General features: G+C 44.7%; 1 pseudogene across 1 annotated transcript; it reads right to left on the bottom strand.

Annotated features, from left to right (window-relative positions):
- Nucleotides 1-11,309: 11,309 nt before the first annotated feature.
- Nucleotides 11,310-11,766, bottom strand: LOC309976549 (protein FAM136A-like; annotated as a pseudogene). The gene has a single exon. The product of its transcript is annotated as a protein FAM136A-like (transcript).
- Between the last annotated feature and the right edge of the window lie 8,623 nt (nucleotides 11,767-20,389).

Here is a 20,389-nt window from a genome sequence, read left to right as displayed (position 1 = left end):
CACACCCCTGTTTCTTTCTCAGTGGGGGACCTTGTGTCCCACACCAGGAGGAAAGTCCCTCCAAGGGGACTTCTCAATGGCCACTCCCCTTCAACCTGTCAATCCTTTGTGAAATGACGCTGAGTGTAAAATAAACAAATGGATGAAGTCAGTGCATTTATGACTTTATCCCTCCTCACCTCCCTTCCTCTGGTTTGACTTCTGTTCAAAACGAATTCCTCCACCTGGGTCTGGGTCTAATCCTCTCAGGCCTCCTCTGGGACCTGACTTCTCGAGCTCTCCCCCTCTCCACTCTGTATTTTTGTTTCCTTCCTTGGCATTGGCTACTTGCCCTCAGCCCATAAACAGGCTCGAGTTTCTCCTAAAACAGCCCTCCCTCCACTTCCCCCCACTTCAGCGACCACCTCATTGCCTTTCTCTAGCCCAGCCTCTTGAAAGAATCGTCTACACACCCTCCCCTGCCATTCATCAACCACAGCAGCCTGGCCCTGCTCCCCACCACTCCACTGAACTCATTAGTAATCTCCTAATTGCCAATTAAATATAGCGGCTAATACATAGTGGTCGCTGCAGAAAAACGAAACACAGAGACAAATTAAAAGGAACTTTGAAATATTCATGATTGCACCACCCAGAAAGAACTAGTGTTAATACTTGGTTTATATCCTTATAGGCCCTTTTCATGTATTATCCATGCTTGTGCGCGCGTGTCACACACACAGGGGAGGAGGGGAGAAGGGAGGGGGAGGAGGGAAGGGGAGGGGGGGAGAAGGGAGGGGGAGGAGGGAGGGGGAGGAGGGGGAGAAGGAGAGGAACATGCAGAGGGAGAGGGAGAGAGATTTTTTAAAAATAGAAATGAGGGCTTCCCTGGTGGCGCAGTGGTTGAGAGTCCGCCTGCCGATGCAGGGGACGTGGGTTCATGTCCCGGTCCGGGAAGATCCCACATGCCGCGGAGCGGCTGGGCCCGTGAGCCATGGCCGCTGAGCCTGTGCGTCCGGAGCCTGTGCTCCGCAACGGGAGAGGCCACAACAGTGAGAGGCCCGCGTACCGCAAAAAAAAAAAAAAAAAAAAAAAAGAAATGAGTTCACTCTCTAAATCATTGCTCCTTTTGAACCGCATGTGTCTTTAGCATAGGTCCTTCCAGGAGATGACCTGGAGAAAATAGCGTATTTGGGAGGTATAAGCAACACTGCAGAGAAGTGGGAAAGTGATACAGGGAAGGTGGAGGCAGCCCCCTAAGGCTGCACTATTAAGCCAGCTAGCACAGAGGGCAAGTGAAGATTTCTCCCATAGGGAAGCCCTAGGAAGTGGGATAAAACACATGCCTCAGAAGGATCCCAGCCAAAGGACAAGGGAACTGGGCATTTATACATCACCTCTGAGTGTTGAGGCTGCCCCCCGGCACTTGTGACCTGTGATGTATGCAGTCAGCTTCCTGCAGTCCTGGGGAAAAGATCCCTCAGCCATGATGCAGATGCTGGCAGCTGGAAGTCTTGGGGGCACACTGATGGGTTTGAAGGATAAGGGCAGGGCAATGACAGTGTCTGTTTCAGTCCTCCCTTGTACCTGCTCTGATCAACTTGCACCCCACACTGAGTTTCATGTCCTTCCACTGCTTCTTCAAGGTGGTGGCCTGTCACTATATTTTAAAAAGGCAGACAATAGTAGGGTTAGTGGAACAAGCCAAAATGCCACTGCTGTAGTTGGTCCTGAGACTAAGTGATGTGCACCATCTTCCTTCTCTACCACCCATTCTAGATGCCCCTCACCTGGGCCAGCTGGGATCACTTACCCTTGCCAGTTCTGTAACCCCTTTCTATGCCTGCTGGTCTCCTGGCATGAGAAGCTCAAAGTTGCCAGGAGGCACATATAATTTTAGATTTAGTAAAACCTTTACTGTGTCCTCTGGTAGCAGTGTTCTCCCCTTACCCTCTGGGAACTAGGATCTCTAGTCTAACAGAGCCTAAGGATTTGGGGAGAGGAAGCATAAATTTACCAAGTGGGACACTGGGATTAATGGCGAGAAGGGCCACTTCCATGGTTCCCAGAGCTGTATAGTCTACTGATCAGGAATGCAGCTTGTATATATATATAATGGCTATTGGCTGAAGGTATATAAGTATATCTTAAGGACAGCACCTCGACCTTACCTTCTAGCTGATGCCTTAGTTATACCTTCAAGTGATTATTCCAAGATTTTCTCAGGATGGCAGCTTCTGGTTGATATGTCATATAGGAGGACCGGTGGATAATATGGTCATGCCCACTTCCTCCACGGTTGTATTATTGGGGGAATCCCATGATGAGAAATTAGACACTCTGAAAGCCTTCAGATAGTAGTGCTAGCCAAGACATTATGAATTGAGAAGACAAACCTGTATCAATCCCATGAATTCATAGAAGAATCATGGCCCCTCTGGAATGGTTGGGTTCTTTGTAATCAACCTGTCACCCTGTGGTTTGGTGCTCTCCTTCAGGGGTGGTACTGTATCAAGAGCTTGGCATCAGTCTTTGCTCTTACAGACTGGACTCTGAGTAGTAGTAATACCTAGATCACCTTTAGTGAGGGGAGCCTATGCGGTTGGGCCATGCATGGCTTCCATCCTTGCCGCGATGGCTGCTTGGTCCACTGGCCCATTGCGCATGCTCTGAGATGAGAGGATGGCTCATTTCCACGGGATGAATCATGCTATCTAACTGGCTGTTCGGTGCCTCCTCTGCAGTGAGCACTGTCTGGTAGACATTGAAATGAGACCGAGATCCACACACTTTGTACCTACCCTCAGAGGTCAATCTACAAGCTTCTTCTCCAGATTTCCTTAACTCCAAGTTCTCAGTCTTGCCCTTTGCAGGTTCCTGATTAATCAACCAAACCACCACCACTGCCCAGAAGTGTCCTTTACTCGGACCACTTCTCATTTTGAACGAAGATCAGAACTCCAAGGTTTATTAGCGAAGCTTCAGATTCCTGGGTAAAGGTCCTTTGGTAGACTTTCCATCCACCTTGCCTCTGATGGTTAAGTGCTGCCGCCTGGCCTCTGCAGTTCTGGAATCCCACTGTCACACCATTAACAGACACGAGGGGGTCCATGCGCATAGCAGCCTCCCCTACTATCCTCTTAGCTTAGAAAGGACAGCCACCACTGGGCTGGTCCATGATGCCTTCACACACTCATTTCTTATTGCTCCAGTGAAAGGAGCTTGCTGAGAACATCTCAGCTGGAGGGTCCTCTGGTTTTAGGTAATACTTTTCTTCTAGAGAGTCGACTTCTCTGAACCTTTTGAGTGCTTCCTCCAGTCCTGGCAGTTCATGTGTTGCTACATCATTGTTTGTAGCTATTCTTTCTGTCAGTTGTTAAGCTATTGCCTAAGCGCTATACCCTGTTGTTTAGTGCTGGAGCCAGGACTCAGAAAATCATATTTCAGCATCTCCAGTTGCTTCCCATTATGTCCTGCCAATAAGGAGTGCAGAAGGGCGTTGATAAGGCTAAAGCACGAAGGAGGGACTTGCTTCTTCCTATTGGCTTCCTGTCGGCTTCCTGTTCCCACGAGCATCACCCTGGTGAAGCTTCTCCACCCTGGCACAGCAGTGACTTCCCTTCATGGCAGCTGAATCCGTTTTGCAGTTTTCCCGGTACTCTGCAGCACCAGTTTCCAACACTTTGGTGCCCCTCCTCAGAGATCGGAGTTTTAGTTTCTTGGAATCCCCCCTCTAAGCTTTTCAATTTTGGTAATTCCACCCTCTTACCTTATTTCACCAGCCCTGGGTATGGCATCTGCTCCTGTAATTGCTGCCTTTGTGATAACTTAGCGATCACTCTTTTTACCTTTTCAGTTACCTAGTTAATATTGTTGATACCTACTTAATATTTTACATTAGATTCTATTTAAATTAGTATTGTGGATTCTGTCTCCTGACTGAACCCTGATCTTGCTTTTTTTTCCTCCAAGTTTCAAGGAGTCATCCCAGCTCCAGGTGCCCTTGCTGGGATGACAAATCGAGAGACCCAGGAAAGTACCTCCATCTCAACAAACTTCTCTAATCCAGCCCCATGTTCCATTCCTCTCCTCACTCAACACCCTCAATATCCATTCCCAGGTATGTTCTCTAGATTTCTCTTGCTACTTATTAGTCAGATCCTGCGGTTCCTTTTGTAAAAATCCAATTTCTCTAAGCAGAGATAGTACCTCCTCAGGGGTGCCATGCTGGGACTTGACCTTAGGGATTAGTCTAGAAGTCAAAAGAGAACGTAGTAGCAGGCCTTGAAGAGAGCAAGTGTCCTCTCACAAGGTATCTGCCTTAGGTGAGGCCTCTGCCTGTTCTCGAGGCAAGGAGGGGGAGCCTCTTACCCTCCAACAAAGGTGAGTGGGACACTTCTGCCACTCTAATCGTTGGGTCCTGGACCTGGTTGTCAGCCCTTTCTTCCCTCCAGCTGCAGAAGATTAGGAGATTTTTAAATGCTGTCATAGAAGTTTGCTTTTCATGCCATGACCTAGATTGGTAGTTGGCTAGTTAGTTACAGTGTATCATTTTCTTCATTCACCACATTAATGGTACTTAACAACAACAAATAAACACCACAAGTTCTTTTACGTACCATTGCCTCCGTATCTCTCAGATGTTAGAGAGGCTATATAAATCATCACATCCCCTTACACTTGTATCCTAACCCCCACTCACCACAAGTGTCCTTATAACAGAGCTTCTATGACATGTCAAGGACTGTCAACAACGGGGTCTTTCTGTCATTGACTGGCAAGTGACCCAACTCTAGAATTCCATCGTAAGGACCTGCTTCCTAACACCACTTCTGGTACAGCCTGTCCAGATTTGACAAGGATTTGAATTCACTTCGTTTATTTGAGAAGTGTCAGTTACTTTGGGAGAGAAGTGGGAGGTGATGAAGGAAAGGAAGACAACCAGGGAGAGTGTACTATTAAGCCAGCTACCGGGACTTCCCTGGTGGCGCAGTGGTTAAGAATCAGCCTGCCAATGCAGGGGACATGTGTTCGAGCCCTGGTCCGGGAAGATCCACATGCCACAGAGCAACTAAGCCCGTGCGCCATAACTACTGAGTCCACACGCTGCAACTACTGAAGCTCACGCACCTAGAGCCTGTGTTCTGCAAGAAGAGAAGCCACTGCAATGAGAAGCCCGCCCGCTGCAACGAAGAGTAGCCCCTGCTAGCCGCAACTAGAGAAAGCACGCGCAGCAACAAAGACCCAATGCAGCCAAAAAACAAACAAAAACAAAAACAAAAAACAAGAAAACCCCAGCTACCACAGTTGGTTATCAAAGCTTCATCCATCAGGGAATCTCTAGGAAATGGTACCAAACACATGCTTCAGAAATAACCCATGTGAGAGGTGAGGGGGCTGGGGTGTTTATATACCAACTCTGAGCATCATTGGTTAGGTGTGGAACTGACAGCATCTACATCTGAGCCATCTGATTACTTGTTTAAAATGCAGATTCCTGATTGGGGGAAACTATGAAGAGCATATGTGACTTCTCTGCAACTTCCTGAGAATCTATAATTATTTCAAAATTAAAAGTTAAAAAGATAGATAGGATGACCAGAGAAACCAGTTATATGGAAAACCAGTTATATCCAATTAACAGACTACATCATATACTTAATGTGTGTTTTGGGGTTTCCTTTCGGTAAGTATGGGATACTATGGTGAAGAAGAAGCCCCTTTCGTATCCCACTATAAATAAACAGATATGGTGGATAAAATATAACAAATGTCTTTTTAAATATATAGCTGAGATCAAAAGCTATAGGTAGAAAAGAGTCACCTGAGCATAACTGTAATCACAGTTTGTAATAATGTGGGTATGAGGGTTAAGTTTGTAATAAAAATGCAATGGTGGTGGTGGTGGTGTTTGGGGGAAACCTTAGCCAAGAAACTGAAAGAAAATTTGTCATGGAACAGGTTAAGCGAATGGAGCTTCTTGTGAAACTACCCATGGCACTCCTCTGCAGTTTAGGGCCCACGGGGCTTCTCTAGAAACAACTCTCACCAGTAAAATATTACAAAGAATGAGAAGAGAAAGACTCCTAGGAGATAAAGTCAGAAGATGAAACAACTTGGATAATTCACATGTTGTGTTAGTTGGGTCCTCCAGAAAATAAATGCAGGGATGGAGTTAGGCATGCAAGGGGTTTATTGAGGGGTAATGCTTGTGAAGGATAAGACAGGAGGAAGCAAGATTGGGCAGTGAGAGCCTTGGACGTGATGCAGATCTGACGAAGTCTTAGCTAACCCAAAGGGGAATTACAGAGCAAATGCTGCCCATTAGAGAAGTCCCATGTTGGGCAAAAATGGCGAGACTCTAGTACCCCGTTCGTAACCAGTCATTGCTTGGAGACTGTCAAGGAAGAGCATGGCCTCAACTCAAAAGCCAAGGCAGATCCTGAAGGTACTGACATCCCTAGGTTGTCAGCTAACTGCACCTCTCGTGGCTGAATGGCAAGTTTTTTAATGAAGGGAGATCTGAATGGTGCGCAAGCCAAAAATTAGGGTAGCAGAATAATCTTAAAGACTTTAATAGCAGTATGTTTAAAGAGATAGAATTAGGAATAGAAGGCATATGGCTTATGAAGAAAAGAACCAAATAGACATAGTAGAAATAAACTATCAGAAACTCATTTGATGTTTTGAGAAGTAGACTAGATAGTAGAAATAAACTACCAAAATCTCATTGGATGTTTTGAAAAGTAGACTAGGCATAGGCTGGAGTGAGAATTAATAAACTCAAATTGGTCTGAAGACATCACCCAGATTGCAGCACATAAAGCAACACAAAAAGATGAAATTATGACAGCTAGTATAGAATATCAGCGGAGTGCATGGGCTCTGAAGCCACACACCCAGGATTAAATTTCAACTCTATTACTTACTAGTTATAAGGCCTTAGGCGTGTGTGTGTTGTATTTTCTTTTGTTTTGTTTTTTTGCGGTACGCGGGCCTCTCACTGCTGTGGCCTCTCCCATTGCGGAGCGCAGGCTCAGCGGCCATGGCTCACGGGCCCAGCCGCTCCGCGGCATGTGGCATCCTCCCGGACCGGGGCACGAACCCGTGTCCCCTGCATCGGCAGGCGGACTCTCAACCCCTGCACCACCAGGGAAGCCCGTTAGGTGTGTTTTTAAACCTCTTTGGGTCTCAGTTTTTCCAAAGGTAAAATGAAGATATACTAGTACCTACCTCATGGTATTGCCATTAGGATTAAATGAATTTATAGTTCCTATCAACAAGTTATAGTTCTTATAGCACATAGTAAGTACTCAGTAAACATTATCAAATATTATAGAGGAATGGAAAATATGAAAGATAAATTAAAAGTCATGGTGGAGAAAACGAGAAGTTCCAACACTTATCTAATCAGTCCCAGAAGGAGACAGTAAGGAAGAAGCAGCATTTGAACAAATGATGGTGGAGAATTTTCTATACATGAAGAAAAATAGCCCCTAAAATGAAAAACACTAAGTTCTGAGCAGGTTTTTAAAATGTCATCCCTAGAGATGTTGTAGGGAAATTAAAAAATCATAAAGATAAAGAAATAAATCTGAAAAGCTGCTATAGGGGAAACAGATTATCCACAAATGAATGACATTTGCCTGAAGCCAATTTCTCATCAGCAACAATAGATGCCAACGGAATAATAGCCTCAGAGTGATCAGAAAAACAATCCTACATCCAGCTAACCAGCATGTAGGCATGGGTGTAAAATAAAGAAATATTCAGATATACACAGACTGAGAGATAAGGGAATCTTATCTCAGACTTTTGCTCCAAAAATGTATGAAGGATGAACTTCAGCAAGAAGAAAATTAAACTCAGAGGAAAAGACTCCTCTACCAGTTAAGGTGGAATAACAAGAACCAGACTTACGTTCCTACCTGGAACAACTTGAAAAGAAAAGAAAAGAAAGAGGACAAAATATACGAAACAGTGGTTCTCAAGGCATTGGACATCAGACAACAAAGGGCAGTGATCCCTGAGAGATGGGAAACAAACAAAGTGAGTCCTACAATTGCTCTAGCTTACTGCCTAGAGAAAGTTTCCAGGTCACAGTGCAGGGAGAGGGAACTCAGACAGACCCTGGAGGTCTTCCTGAGATAAGGAGACAGAGCTGGGAGTCCAAGGAGGCCAAAGAAGTTAGAGTTCGCAGGACAAATTACGAGGTGGGGAAGAGATGCACAGTACTGCATATGAGGAAATGACCCAAGGCTGGGGAGAGAACCTCCCAGAAGGATTAGAGGAAAAAATTCTCAGAGTTCACATATAGCCAGGAATTGTGCCATTCCCACCAGCTAGAGCGGAAAATATCACTGAGTAGAGTAGTCAAAAGGGTTTTGCCCCAGTAGTGGGGCAAATTATCTCTAGACTAAATGCTACTCTGGTCCTGTCAAGCAAGTTTAAAAGCAAGACTTTTGAAAGAGTCAAATTAGTCCCAAGTAACTTAACCATATCCAGAGCAAAGCTAAAGAATATTTATAGGAACACAAAAATTATTCAGCATCCAACAAGGTAAAATTCACAATGTCTGACATCCAATAATAAAGTACCAGGCGTGTAAATAAACAGGGCAATACTACTTATAAGGAAGAGAAAAATCAACCAAAACCACCCAGAAGGACTTCCCTGGTGGTCCAGTGGTTAAGACTCCACACTTTCAGTGCAGGGGTTGCAGGTTTGATCTCTGGTTGGGGAGCTAAGATCCCACAAGCCATGCGGTGAGGCCAAAAAAAACAAAAACAAAACCACCCAGAAACGACACATGATAGAAATAAGAGACAAAGACATTAAAACACCTACTATAACTGAATCCCCTGTGTTCAAGAAGCTAGGAGAAAGATTAAGCATGTTAAGTAGAGTCATGGAAGTTATAAAAAAGACCCAAATCGAATTTCAAGAGATGAGTACTATATGTCAATTATATCTCGATAAAACTGGAAGAAAAAAACGTTTCTAGAGATGAAAATTACGAAGTTTGGGTTGAAAAATACACTGAATGGGATTAATGACAGTTTTGATGTTGCAGAAGGAAAGATTTGTGAACTTAAAGACATAGCTATAGAAACTAACCAAAATAAAACATAGAAAGAAAAGAAAAGGACTGTAACAAACGAAATGAGCGTAAATAAGCTGTGGGATAACTTTAAAGCAGCCTAAGATATGTACATTAGGAGGGAAAACAGAGGGGGAGGGACAGGAAACAATTTGAAGAAATGTCTGAAAAGTTTCCAAATCTGATGAAAACTATAAACTCACAGATCCAAGAAACTCAATAAAACACAAACATAAGAACCATAAAGAAAAATACACCAAGACACATCATATCAAACTGCTTAAGACAAGCGATAAAGAGAAAATCTTAATAGCCGCCAGAGTAAGAAGACGCACTGCATGCAGAGGAAGAAGAATAATGACAGCCAGTTTTGTATTTGGAAACAATGCAAGCTAAAAGGCAACGGATCTTCAAAGACATGTAAGGTACTAAAAGAAAACTCTGCCAATCTAAGTTTGATAACTTAGATAAAATGGACAAATTCTTTGAAAGATATAAACTACCAAAGTCCATTCAAGAAATAATAGATAATCTGAACAACTCTACAAGTTATAAATAAATGGAATTTGTAGTTAAAAACCTTTCCACAAAGAAAACTCCAGATCCAAATGGCTTCATTGAGGGATTCTTCCAAACATATAAGAAGAAATAATACAAATTCTACACAAAATCTTCCATAATACTGAAGAGGAGGGAATACTTCCCGATTCATTTTATGAGGCCAGCAAATTGAATTCAACAATATATAAACAGGATACTACATGATGGTCAAAAGAATAATACATCCCAGCAGTGTAATCCACATAATTCGTCATATTAACAGACTGAGAAAGAAAAGCCGTGTGATCATCTTAATATGCAGAAAAAAAAAACATTTTACAAAAGCCAACATCCATTCTTTTTTTTTTTTGAAGAAAAATTAAGTCTTATGTATTTTTAAAACCAAACCACTAGGAAAATATATCACAGTCTTGAAACAGCAAACAGACAGGCTATATTATCATTTCAAGTAATAAGTTGGTAAAAACACAAGGTCCTTAATAAAACGATAAGGTGCCAGAACTGGGGCAGAACAATGCATGTCGCAAAAGTAGTATTTGGTAACGGAGGGCTGTCCTGTTTTTTGCTCTAAAGGAGTCACAGCTTGCCCCTGAGTTGCTTACTTTTTCTCCTTTGACCTTCGTGTTGCCAAGGGATTGTTTCAACAGAGCTCTGTTATCACAGGAGGCAAAGTAAGCAATCCTGGGTTTAGGCTTTCATTCTATTTTGTTTTATGAAAACCAGATTTTTCCAAAGCCAGTACTTCATAAGTCTCTTAATTAAGCAGCTAACAATTCCTCTTTCACTGTTCATTCTTGAATACTGGCATATAGCACAATCAAAATGCCCTTTCCCTTCAAGGGTGAGTGTCACTGCAAGATTGTCTTGTCACTCGCTGACTGTGCTGCCGACAGCCTCAGGGCTCATCATGGCTGCCAGTCAGAGGGAAGGTTTGCTTCCCCTACCAGTGTGATAGCGCTTCTTATATTTTCGCAGGGTCTCCAGGCTGAAAGATGTCATGTGTGAGAATTTTAAGAAATGCACCTCCACATCCTGACGGCCAGAAATGAGTATCTGCAAGGACCCTTTCAAAGTTTTTATCCAAACTACCTCTCCCAACTCTACATCTTAAAAGTAACTTCATGCCCTTGTATGTAAAACAAAACCATGCAAAACAAATCCCCAGAGGCCCCCTTTCCCCTTCTAAATTAGTGACCTCATGGATTTTGTTTTATTTCCAGTTTGTGGGAAACATTGTAGTGATCCTTCTGGTAAACAAGAGGTTGGCAACAAACAGAAACACCTCTCCTCACACTCCACCAGCTCATAAGCAGGTCAGATGAACCTGCCAGCCTGTTGGTATCTGTGTACTAAGAGAATCTGGTACCTTGCAGGGCTCTGGTTTGGTACAAGGGAGGCTCCCTGTTGCCAGGAAAAGCACTTGCCACGTGAAATTCAGGCTCATAAAAACTCTCCTGTGCTATCTCTGACCCAAAGTTTAGCACCAGTTTTTTTCACTTTCTAGGATTCAAACACAAAGGAACCAGTGTCCAGAGGCAAGTGATATAGGGCTTAAACTTGCTGCCATCCTTAATTTCCTCATTCATAAACCTTCCTTAGAAAACCCAAATCCCCATTTCTCTTTTTAAATAGACTCCTGCCTTCAGCCCCGATGGCCAATAGCAGACATCTATTTCCCAATGGATGAAAGAGACTCCTTCATCTTCTTGGTCACGGTTGGGATGAGGTTCATGTGGTCATCTACACACGTGGTCACAAAACTCTCCAGCTGCCGCTTCACCTGAAGCTCTTTACTCCCCGCATCAATTGAATCTTTGGCTTTGTCGTTGCAATGCATAGTGCACCGGGCCAGGCGGTCCTGGAACTTTTCCAACTCGCTGGTCACCAGGGCCTGGGCTTGAGCCAGAGGGGCATGGCAGCGCTCAATGCACTGGTGCACTTGCTGCATGGACGCCTGGCTGTCCTCACAACAGCCGGCGCTGCACCGGAACATGAGACCCTGCATCTTCCGAATATTCTCTCTCTCCAGACTCTTCACCATAGAGTCCACCGCCTCCCGCACCTGGAGTTGCTGCAGCTCCGCCTTGGTGACACGGCGCTGCTCCGTGCCGCGCCGGCGCCCACATGGACTCCCGGGCACGAACCCGCCCCCTCGCCGCCTCTTCCCCCAACATCCATTCTTGATTAAAACTCTCAATGCTCTAGAAATAGTAGTTCCTCAACTTGATAAAGGGCATTTATGAAAAACCCACAATTTCTATCATACTTCATGGTAAAAGATTGAATGCTTTCCCTTAAGATCAGAATCAAAGTAGAGATGTTTGCACGCATCACTTCTATTGAACATTATACTAGAGATTCTTGCCAGTGCTACTGGAAAAAACAACTGAGTTTAGTAAGGTTTGACACAAGGTTAATATGAAAGAATCCATTTTATTTCTGTTTATTAGCAACAAATAATCAGAAATTAAAACTTAAAACATTATTTACAATATAATAAAATATATGAAATACTTGGAGATGAAGCTGACAAAAGATGCGTAAGACCTATACACTGAATGCTGCAATGCATTGCTAAGAGGAATTAAAGAAGACCTAAATAAATGGGAAGTTATGTCATGGTCTTAGATTACAGGACTCAATATTGTTAAATGTCAATTCACCCAAAATTCATCTATAGACTCAACACAATCCTAATGAAAACCCTAGCAGGTTGTGTGTGTGTGTGTGTAGAAATTGACAAGCTAATTCTGAAGTTTATATAAAAATACAGAGGACATAAACTAGCAAAAACAACTTTGAAAAAGAAGAGGAATGTTGGAGGATTTACTATAAAGCTACAGTAAACTAGACAGTGTGGTATTGGTTTCAAGAGAGATAAATAGATCAGTGGGACAGAATAGAGATTCCAGAAATAGAGCCACACTTAGACAACTGGTTTTTGAAAAGATATGAAGGCAATTCAGTTGAGAAAGGATTATCTTTTCAAGAAATAATACTAGAACAACTGGATGTCCATAGGCAAAAAACAAGAACAAAAATAAGACTCAAAATGAATCACAGACTTAAATGTGAGACATAAAACTATACAACTTCTAGAAGAAAACATAGAAGAAATATTTTGTGTGTCTTGGATTAGGCAATGATTTCCTGTATACAATACTGAAAATTTTAAAGATTGGATATAACACACAAGAAAAAATTGATAAATTGGATTTCATCAACATTAAGAAAAATCTGTTCTTTGAAATACACTGTTACAATAATGAAAAGACAAGCCACAGACTAGGAGAAAGTATCTGCAAATCACATATCTAATAAAGGACTTTTTTTTTTTTTTTTTTTTTTTTGCGGTACGCGGGCCTCTCACCATTGTGGCCTCTCAGTTTGCAGAGCACAGGCTCCGGACGCGCAGGCTCAGCGGCCATGGCTCACGGGCCCAGCCACTCCGCGGCATGTGGGATCTTCCCGGACCGGGGCTCGAACCCATGTCCCCTGCATCGGCAGGCGGACTCTCGACCACTGCGCCACCAGGGAAGCCCCTAATAAAGAACTTTTATCCAGAATATAAAGAACTCTGAAAACTCAATAATAATAATAAAAAAAAAAAACCCATAGCTCCCCACCAAATGGGTAAAAGATTTGCACAGACACTTCACCAAAGAATACATGTGGTTGGCCAGCAAGCATGTAAAAAGATGTTCGACATCGTTAGTCGTCATTAAAATGCAAATTAAAACCACAGTAAGACACTATAGTGCACCTATTGTAACATCTAAGGCCATTCAGAGTGTTGGTGAGGATGTGGAGCAAGTAAACCTTTCTTATGCTACTAGGGAAATTGTCAAATGTACAACTAGGGCTTCCCTGGTGGCGCAGTGGTTGAGAGTCCGCCTGCCGATGCAGGGGACACGGGTTCATGCCCCGGTCTGGGAAGATCCCACATGCCGCCGAGCGGCTGTGCCCGTGAGCTATGGCCGCTGAGCCTGCGCATCCGGAGCCTGTGCTCCGCAATGGGAGAGGCCACAATGGTGAGAGGCCCGCATACCGCAAAAACAAAAACAAAACAAAACAAAACAAAAAAAAAAAATAGTACAACTATTTTGGAAAACAGTTTAGCAGTTTCTTAAAAAGTTAAACATACACCTACGACGTAACTCAGCCATTCCACTCCAAGGTACTTAAGAGAAATAAAACCATCGTTGCATAAGGATTTGTACACACATGTTCATTGCTACTTTATTTATAATATCCCAAATTGGAAATAACTCAAAGGTCCCAAATCAACAGGTAAATGGATAAACAAAATGTAGTATATCTCTACAATGGAATACTACTCAGCAATAAAAAGAAGAAGCTATTTATATATGCAGCAACACAGCTGAATCTCAGAATAACTATGCTGAGTGAAAGAAGATAGACAAAGAGTACTTACTGTTATGATTCCACTCAAATAAAATTCTAGAAAATTAAACTAATCTATAGTGACAGAAAGCAGGTCAGTGCTTTCCTGAGGATGGGATCGGGCAGGGAGTGGAGGGAAGGAGGGAGAAATTACAAAGAGGCACAGGGAAACTTTTGGGGTGATGTTCATTATCTGGACAGTGGTGATGATTTCACAGGTGTATATATATGTCAAAAATTATCAAAGTTGCTCACTTTAATGTTTTTTTATATAAATTTATTTATTTTTGGCTGTATTGGGTCTTCGTTGCTGCTCGCGGGCTTTCTCTAGTTGCGACTAGTGGGAGCTACTCTTCGTTGTGGTGCGTGGGCTTCTCATTGTGGTGGCTTCTCTTGTTGCGGAGCTCGGGCTCTAGACGCTCAGACTTCAGTAGCTGTGGCACGTGGGATCTAGAGCACAGGCTCAGTAGTTGTGGCGCACGGGCTTAGTTGCTCCGCAGCACGTAGGATCTTCCAGGACCACGGCTCGAACCCATGTCCCCTGCATCGGCAGGCGGATTCTTAACCACTGCGTCACCAAGGAAGCCCCAAATGCTCACTTTAAACATGAGCTGTTTATTACATGCCACTTATACTTCGATAAAGCTGTTAAAAAGAATCCCAGAAGAAAAGTGTGGGAAGCAAGAGGTGATGATGAACAAAGAAATTGGCAAACGTGTTAGTGAATCTAAATGAGCAATAATGATAATAATTATAAAATGGATTGAAAACATCTGATTTTGTATTGGTTGGTAGAAGTAAGGCAAGGGATTTTTACTCAACTCTCAATTTTAAGTGTGCATTATGTATACTTCACTTCCATGCTAGCAGAGAGAACAAAGAAAGGGGATTTTTGAAAAATCAATTCAAAAGAAGATGTGAAATAAGAAAAATGAAGTAAAGAAAAAGCAGGAAGTGACTGAAGTCACAGGAAAGGAGGTAGGAATAGTTTAATGCACTTCCTTAAAAATTCTTGTGGGAGTCCAGGAAGGCTTCCTGGAAAGGGGGACATTTATTTAAGATGGTGTTTTAAAGAATGAGCAGAAATATTATAATACATAGAGGGGGTTGCATAGCAAATGCACAGGGAGGTAAAAAGACATGTTAGAGGCACTAAAAAAAAAAAAAAAAAAAAAAATTCTAGAGTCAGCACGTAGGCTGTGACCCCGGGGGAGGGCTGGAGGGGATGGGCAGGAGGCTGCAAACATGGTTTGGGGCCACTCACTGAGGGTCTTGAATGAGGGCAGTGAGGGACCACAGAAAGATTTTCCAATCAGAGGTGACTCTGGTTGGAGGGGTGTTTTTGATGCAACCCTTGAGGGCGGTATAGAAAATGAACTATCGCGGCAGTACTGGAGGCAGGGAGGGTGGTGAGGACGGTTGAGGGGAGACCATGGGGACAGAGGGAAGAGGTCATTTCTCATTCCCCTACAACTCAGCTTCCTGGTCACCATCAGTGACAGGCCTTTCGGTACAAAGATGTCTCCAGGGAGCTGTGAATTCCAGGCTCACAAATGAGACTAAGTTGAAGAGGATTGTTCTCCCAGCAAATCAGTGGCAGCACCATATCTGTGCAAACATGCTGTTGAAAAGTGACCTAACTTCTGGGAATTGCCTGGCGGTCCAGTGGTTAGGACTCAGTGCTTTCACTGCTGTGGCCTGGGTTCAATCCCTTGTCAGGGAACTAAGATCTCACAAGCCATGTGGTGTGGCCAGAAAAAAAGTGACCTAACTTCTTACCTCCAGATCTGCCTTATGAAGTGAGCACAGCCAGCAAAGAGTCCTGGCCTTGAGTCTGAAGGCCTGCATTCTGGTGTCTGAGTCAGCACTGGCTCACTGTCTAACCTCGGCCAAGTCCCTTGCCCTCTCTGAACACCACCTAATCGATCAACTCCTGCCTCAAAGTGAGGGTGTTAGACCAGCAGGCCCTCCTTTAACCTTCACAATAGGCCAGCAGATCTGGCCCCGGTTCTGTCTCTCCTTAATGTCCCAACCCAGTAGCATGCCCTCCTAGTAGGGTCATACCCAATCCCACCACTGGGCTCTACCTCTTGGAGAAGGAAGACCCTCTGATTTCTTCCTTTCCTAAAATGAAAATAACATTACTCTTTTCATTATAACAATGACATGGGTTCATTGTTTAAAATTTAAGCCATAAGAGAAGTATAAAGGAGAAGGTAAAATTCAAGTGCAATTCTATTACACAAAGGTAGTCACCATTAAGATTTTGACAGCAATCTTCCAGACAATTCCCTCTGTTCACACACACACACACACACACTTTAAATACCCACACACATAACTATGTGTAAATGAGCTCATAGTATTGATATTTTAACTATGCTGCAATCTAATCTAAAAAGTCTAATTTTTTTCATTTAATAATATGTCTTGGAATCTATGTAAAAAATATTGTTATTAAAGTTTTTAAAAATGTTGATTACATACTCACATACAAATATACCATTATATTTATGCAAATGCATAAATGTGATCCGCCGAAACATGGGCAAACCCTAGTCACCTCTTTAGTTTTTGTGGCTCCCTATTTTTCTCTGTCAACGAATGGACCATGAACGCTACTACAATGAACATCTTTAAACATATGCCCTTTTGCATTTTTAGGAGAAATATTCAGATGTGGAATTGTTGGGTCCAAAATGTGAACATTAAAGTTTTTTACGTATATTGCTCATCTATCCTCCAAAAACTAGTACCAGTTCTCTCTTCTCCCAACAATATGAGTGCCCATTTCTCAACACCCATCTTTTTTTGGTAGGTGGCAGTTTTCGTAAGCAATGGAACTTACATACGAGGCTTGCCTTGGTCAAAAACCTTTTTTAACAGAAGGCATTATCCATTTCTAATCTAATAGGTGAACATGTCACTTCATTGTTTTTATTTTCATGCCTTGGGTTATTAGTGAAGTTGATCATCTGCTTATTAACTAGTTGGATGGTTTCTTTTGTGAAATGGCCTGTTTATGTCCTTTATCCATTTTTCTGTTGGGTTTGTCTCTTATTGTTTTTTAAGAGCTCTTTATATATTAGGGATTTAACCTCAGACCACCTGGTTTTTCAGTGTCCCTAGAGTTGGGCAACATGGTCCCCTGCAGTCAGATTCCCAAGAGACTGGAGCAATTCTGCCTCTGGTCAGCGGAGGGCAGCAGTGGGCAAGATTCACTTCCAGTCTGGACACACACACACACACACACACACACACACACACACACACACACACGCTCTCACACACCACGAAGACCCTTCCAGAGAGCTTCTTGGTCCACTGACTCTTAAGGGCCCCCCAACACAGATTATTTCCCCTCAGTCTCTGGAGACAGCTGTGAACACGGAAGAGAATCAGGCTGTAAAGACTGGAGTTCCAAATCCATCTCTGTCACCTCCCAGCTGTAGGTTGGGTGCAGACTTTGCGACCTCCTTACCTCGGTTTCCTCATCTGTAAAATGGGTCCAGTGATACCCACCTTCCCAGGGTGTGGTGAAGGAACAGTGAACAGAGGAACGTTCTAGTCTGGCATGCATAGGTGCTGGGAGATTACAGCCCAGCCCACCCAGCCCACTCCCCCCACTCCCCCCACTCCCCCCACCCCCGCGCTGGGCCCATTCACTCTCTGGCTGAACAAAGGGAATCACTGCCTCCTGCTTCTTCCCAAGCCTGCCCCATGTTTGATCAGTTCTGTGTCTAAGGAAGATGCCCCCCGTGGGCTGGCTGTGTGGAGACAGACTGCAGGAGAGGAGACCAGTGAGGAGGGGGAGAGCTAATGAGGACCCACCCCAGGGCAGTGGGGAAAGACTTGTGGGCAGGAGGGACCAGTGAGAGAGAGGCGGAAAAGGTCAGCGCCTGGCAACCCGTAAGATGCGCTGGCCAGAGGAGGGGTGGGGTGGTAGCTCCCAGGTGTTCTACCTGAGGGACTGCAGCGACGGCTGGGGGAGGTGCGGTTTGGTCATAGAGGAGAAGAGTTCGGCTTGCATTGTGCTGAGTTTGAGGTGCTAGAGAGACTTCCAGGACCACCCCCTCAAGCAGTGGGAAATCATGGCTCTAGCCTCTCCCCTCCTCCCTGCCTTACCTCCCGACCCCTCAGGCCTGCAAAATCTGGGTTCATCCCTGTTCTAGATCTAATTCAGGCCAAGGGAGGGAATCATCTCCTTCCTTGCTTCCTTTCCCGTCTCTCCCCTCCCCTTGCTCTCCCAGCTCCCTCTAGGTCCCAGGTGTGGGGAGAGGGACAAGAGGGAGAACTTTATTTGACCCAGGGTCCCGTACCACTCCCTTATGCTAGGAACAAGGCAGGGCCCAAGGGGCCCCCGACTCAGGAGGGGAAACCGGAAAAATGGGTTTCTGATGGGAACAACTGTGGCCTGGAGCTGGGATGAATCATCAGAGTCATTAGGCAGAGAAGGCAGTGAGCTGGAGAGGGCTGGACCCAGGCCCCTAAGCGGCAGGCTTCTGGGGGAGGAGAGGTGGGCAGGTAAGAGGCAATGAGGTCCTGGGACTCTACAACGGCGGCAGGGTTAGAGGGGGTCTCTTCAATCTCCAGCCTGGTCCCACGGCTGAGACAGGAATTACAGACTCTTATTCCTTTGTTTCTATTAATGATGATGGCAATAGCATCATTTATAGATTGCTTACTATGTGCCCAGCCTCCTTAACCTCTTTACAAACGTTATTTTATTTAATCCTTGCTTACCTTATTGTCAATCTCCACTTTACAGATGAGGTCACCGGAGCTCAGAGAGGTTAAACCATTTGCCCCAGGTCACAAGTGCAGAGTCAGGGAGTTAGGGCACAGCCCTCTGTTTGACCCCAGAGGCAAAGAACTCCTCTCCTCTTTCCCCACCACCCTCCACAGTGATGGCTGGACTGTGTCCTGCACCCATCAAGATCAGTGGGTTCCCACCTGGGTCCCAGGCACGCAGAGTCCTCGGAGCTATCATCAAGGTGAAGATGCCCAGAGGGTGATGGGTACATTTGTCCACCATTAGGTCACACTAGGCACGGTTTCCCTAAAGCCAAAGGATTTTGAGCGTGTTTTTAAAATATGTGGACTTGGTGCGGAGGAAAGGATGAAGCTGGTTGGTGCTACCTGGGGAATGTGGTGAGGCCCCCCACAAGATTGGCAGGGCCAGGGTCATCTGAAGAAGGGTGCTGGGGGCTCTTTGGGGCTCCTTAAAGCTGCACTGTCTGTGGTTCTGGGAGGAAGTGGCAGGGGCGTGTGCATGTGGAGGGGGGTCCTGGCCGGCAGCCCCTGCTATGTGGAGGGGGAAGGCCTGTGCTCCTCTCCTCTCCAGCCTGAGGTAGGCAGTGGGTGGTGGGCGTGGCTTCCAGAATCCTATCAATGCCTCAGGAATGCATGTGGCTTTAGCAAACCCCAGCCGCAGGCAGAGGAGTGGGGGAGAGTGTCCCCACCAGGCAGGCTTGGCCTGAGGCCAGGTTTGGGGTGAGGCTGACCAAGCAAGCTGTGCAGTGAGCATCAGGCATCCCTGCCTGCTGCCCCTAGCTGGCTTCCCTCCCCTGCTGCCAGGCTCCACTCCAGCTTCTCATCTCCCCACCCATTTCTCTAAAATCAAACCCAGGGTGGGTGCTACAGCCTTTGTTATGTCCTCATTTATCAAACCACAGAGTACCTGAACTGTACCAGGCATTTCTCTTCAAGATCTTATTTAATCCTCATAACCTATCCAATTATACGTTTTTAATCATTAGATGAGGAAAAATAAGCCTCAGAGAGGTTAAGTGACTTGTCCAAGGCCATACAGCTACTAAACGTCAGAGCCTTGTGGTGTCCAGGTGTCTGACTCCAAAGCCGATTCACTTTTCATTTTACTAACCTAGGGGTTCAGAGGGAATAAAAGGTGGTCCTTACCCTTGAGGGGTGTCTCGTTGGTTCCTAGAGGGATGAACAGATAGGTAAGTAATCTCACACAGTGTGAGCGATCAGGCAGTAGGATACAGCGGTAGGAGCACAGGCGGTGGGATGGCTGCATTTTCTCCTGCTGTAGACAGTTTCCTCAGTGAGAGGGGCATGGCTGCAGTCACTCAAAGCTTAAATCATCCCTCAAAAGGAGGGGGAGGAAAAGGGAGAGAAGGAAGAGGAGGAAGGAATAGAAAGATAGAAAGTGTGTGTGTGTGGTGATGACAGAGTATCTGGATCCAGCTGTTCATGAGGGTATATTTCCCAAGAGGGTCAGCCAACGATTTCCTATATTTTTGCTTAAGCCAGTTTGATACTTGCAACCAAAAGACATCAACTTAATGCCACTTGTATAGCATGTAAATGGCTTCAAAATGG

This window comes from Leucopleurus acutus (genome assembly GCF_964270905.1).
Source record: "Leucopleurus acutus genome assembly, chromosome: 2".
In the NCBI taxonomy this organism is placed as follows: Eukaryota; Metazoa; Chordata; class Mammalia; order Artiodactyla; family Delphinidae; genus Leucopleurus; species Leucopleurus acutus.
This window is presented reverse-complemented; position numbering and strand designations above follow the sequence as displayed.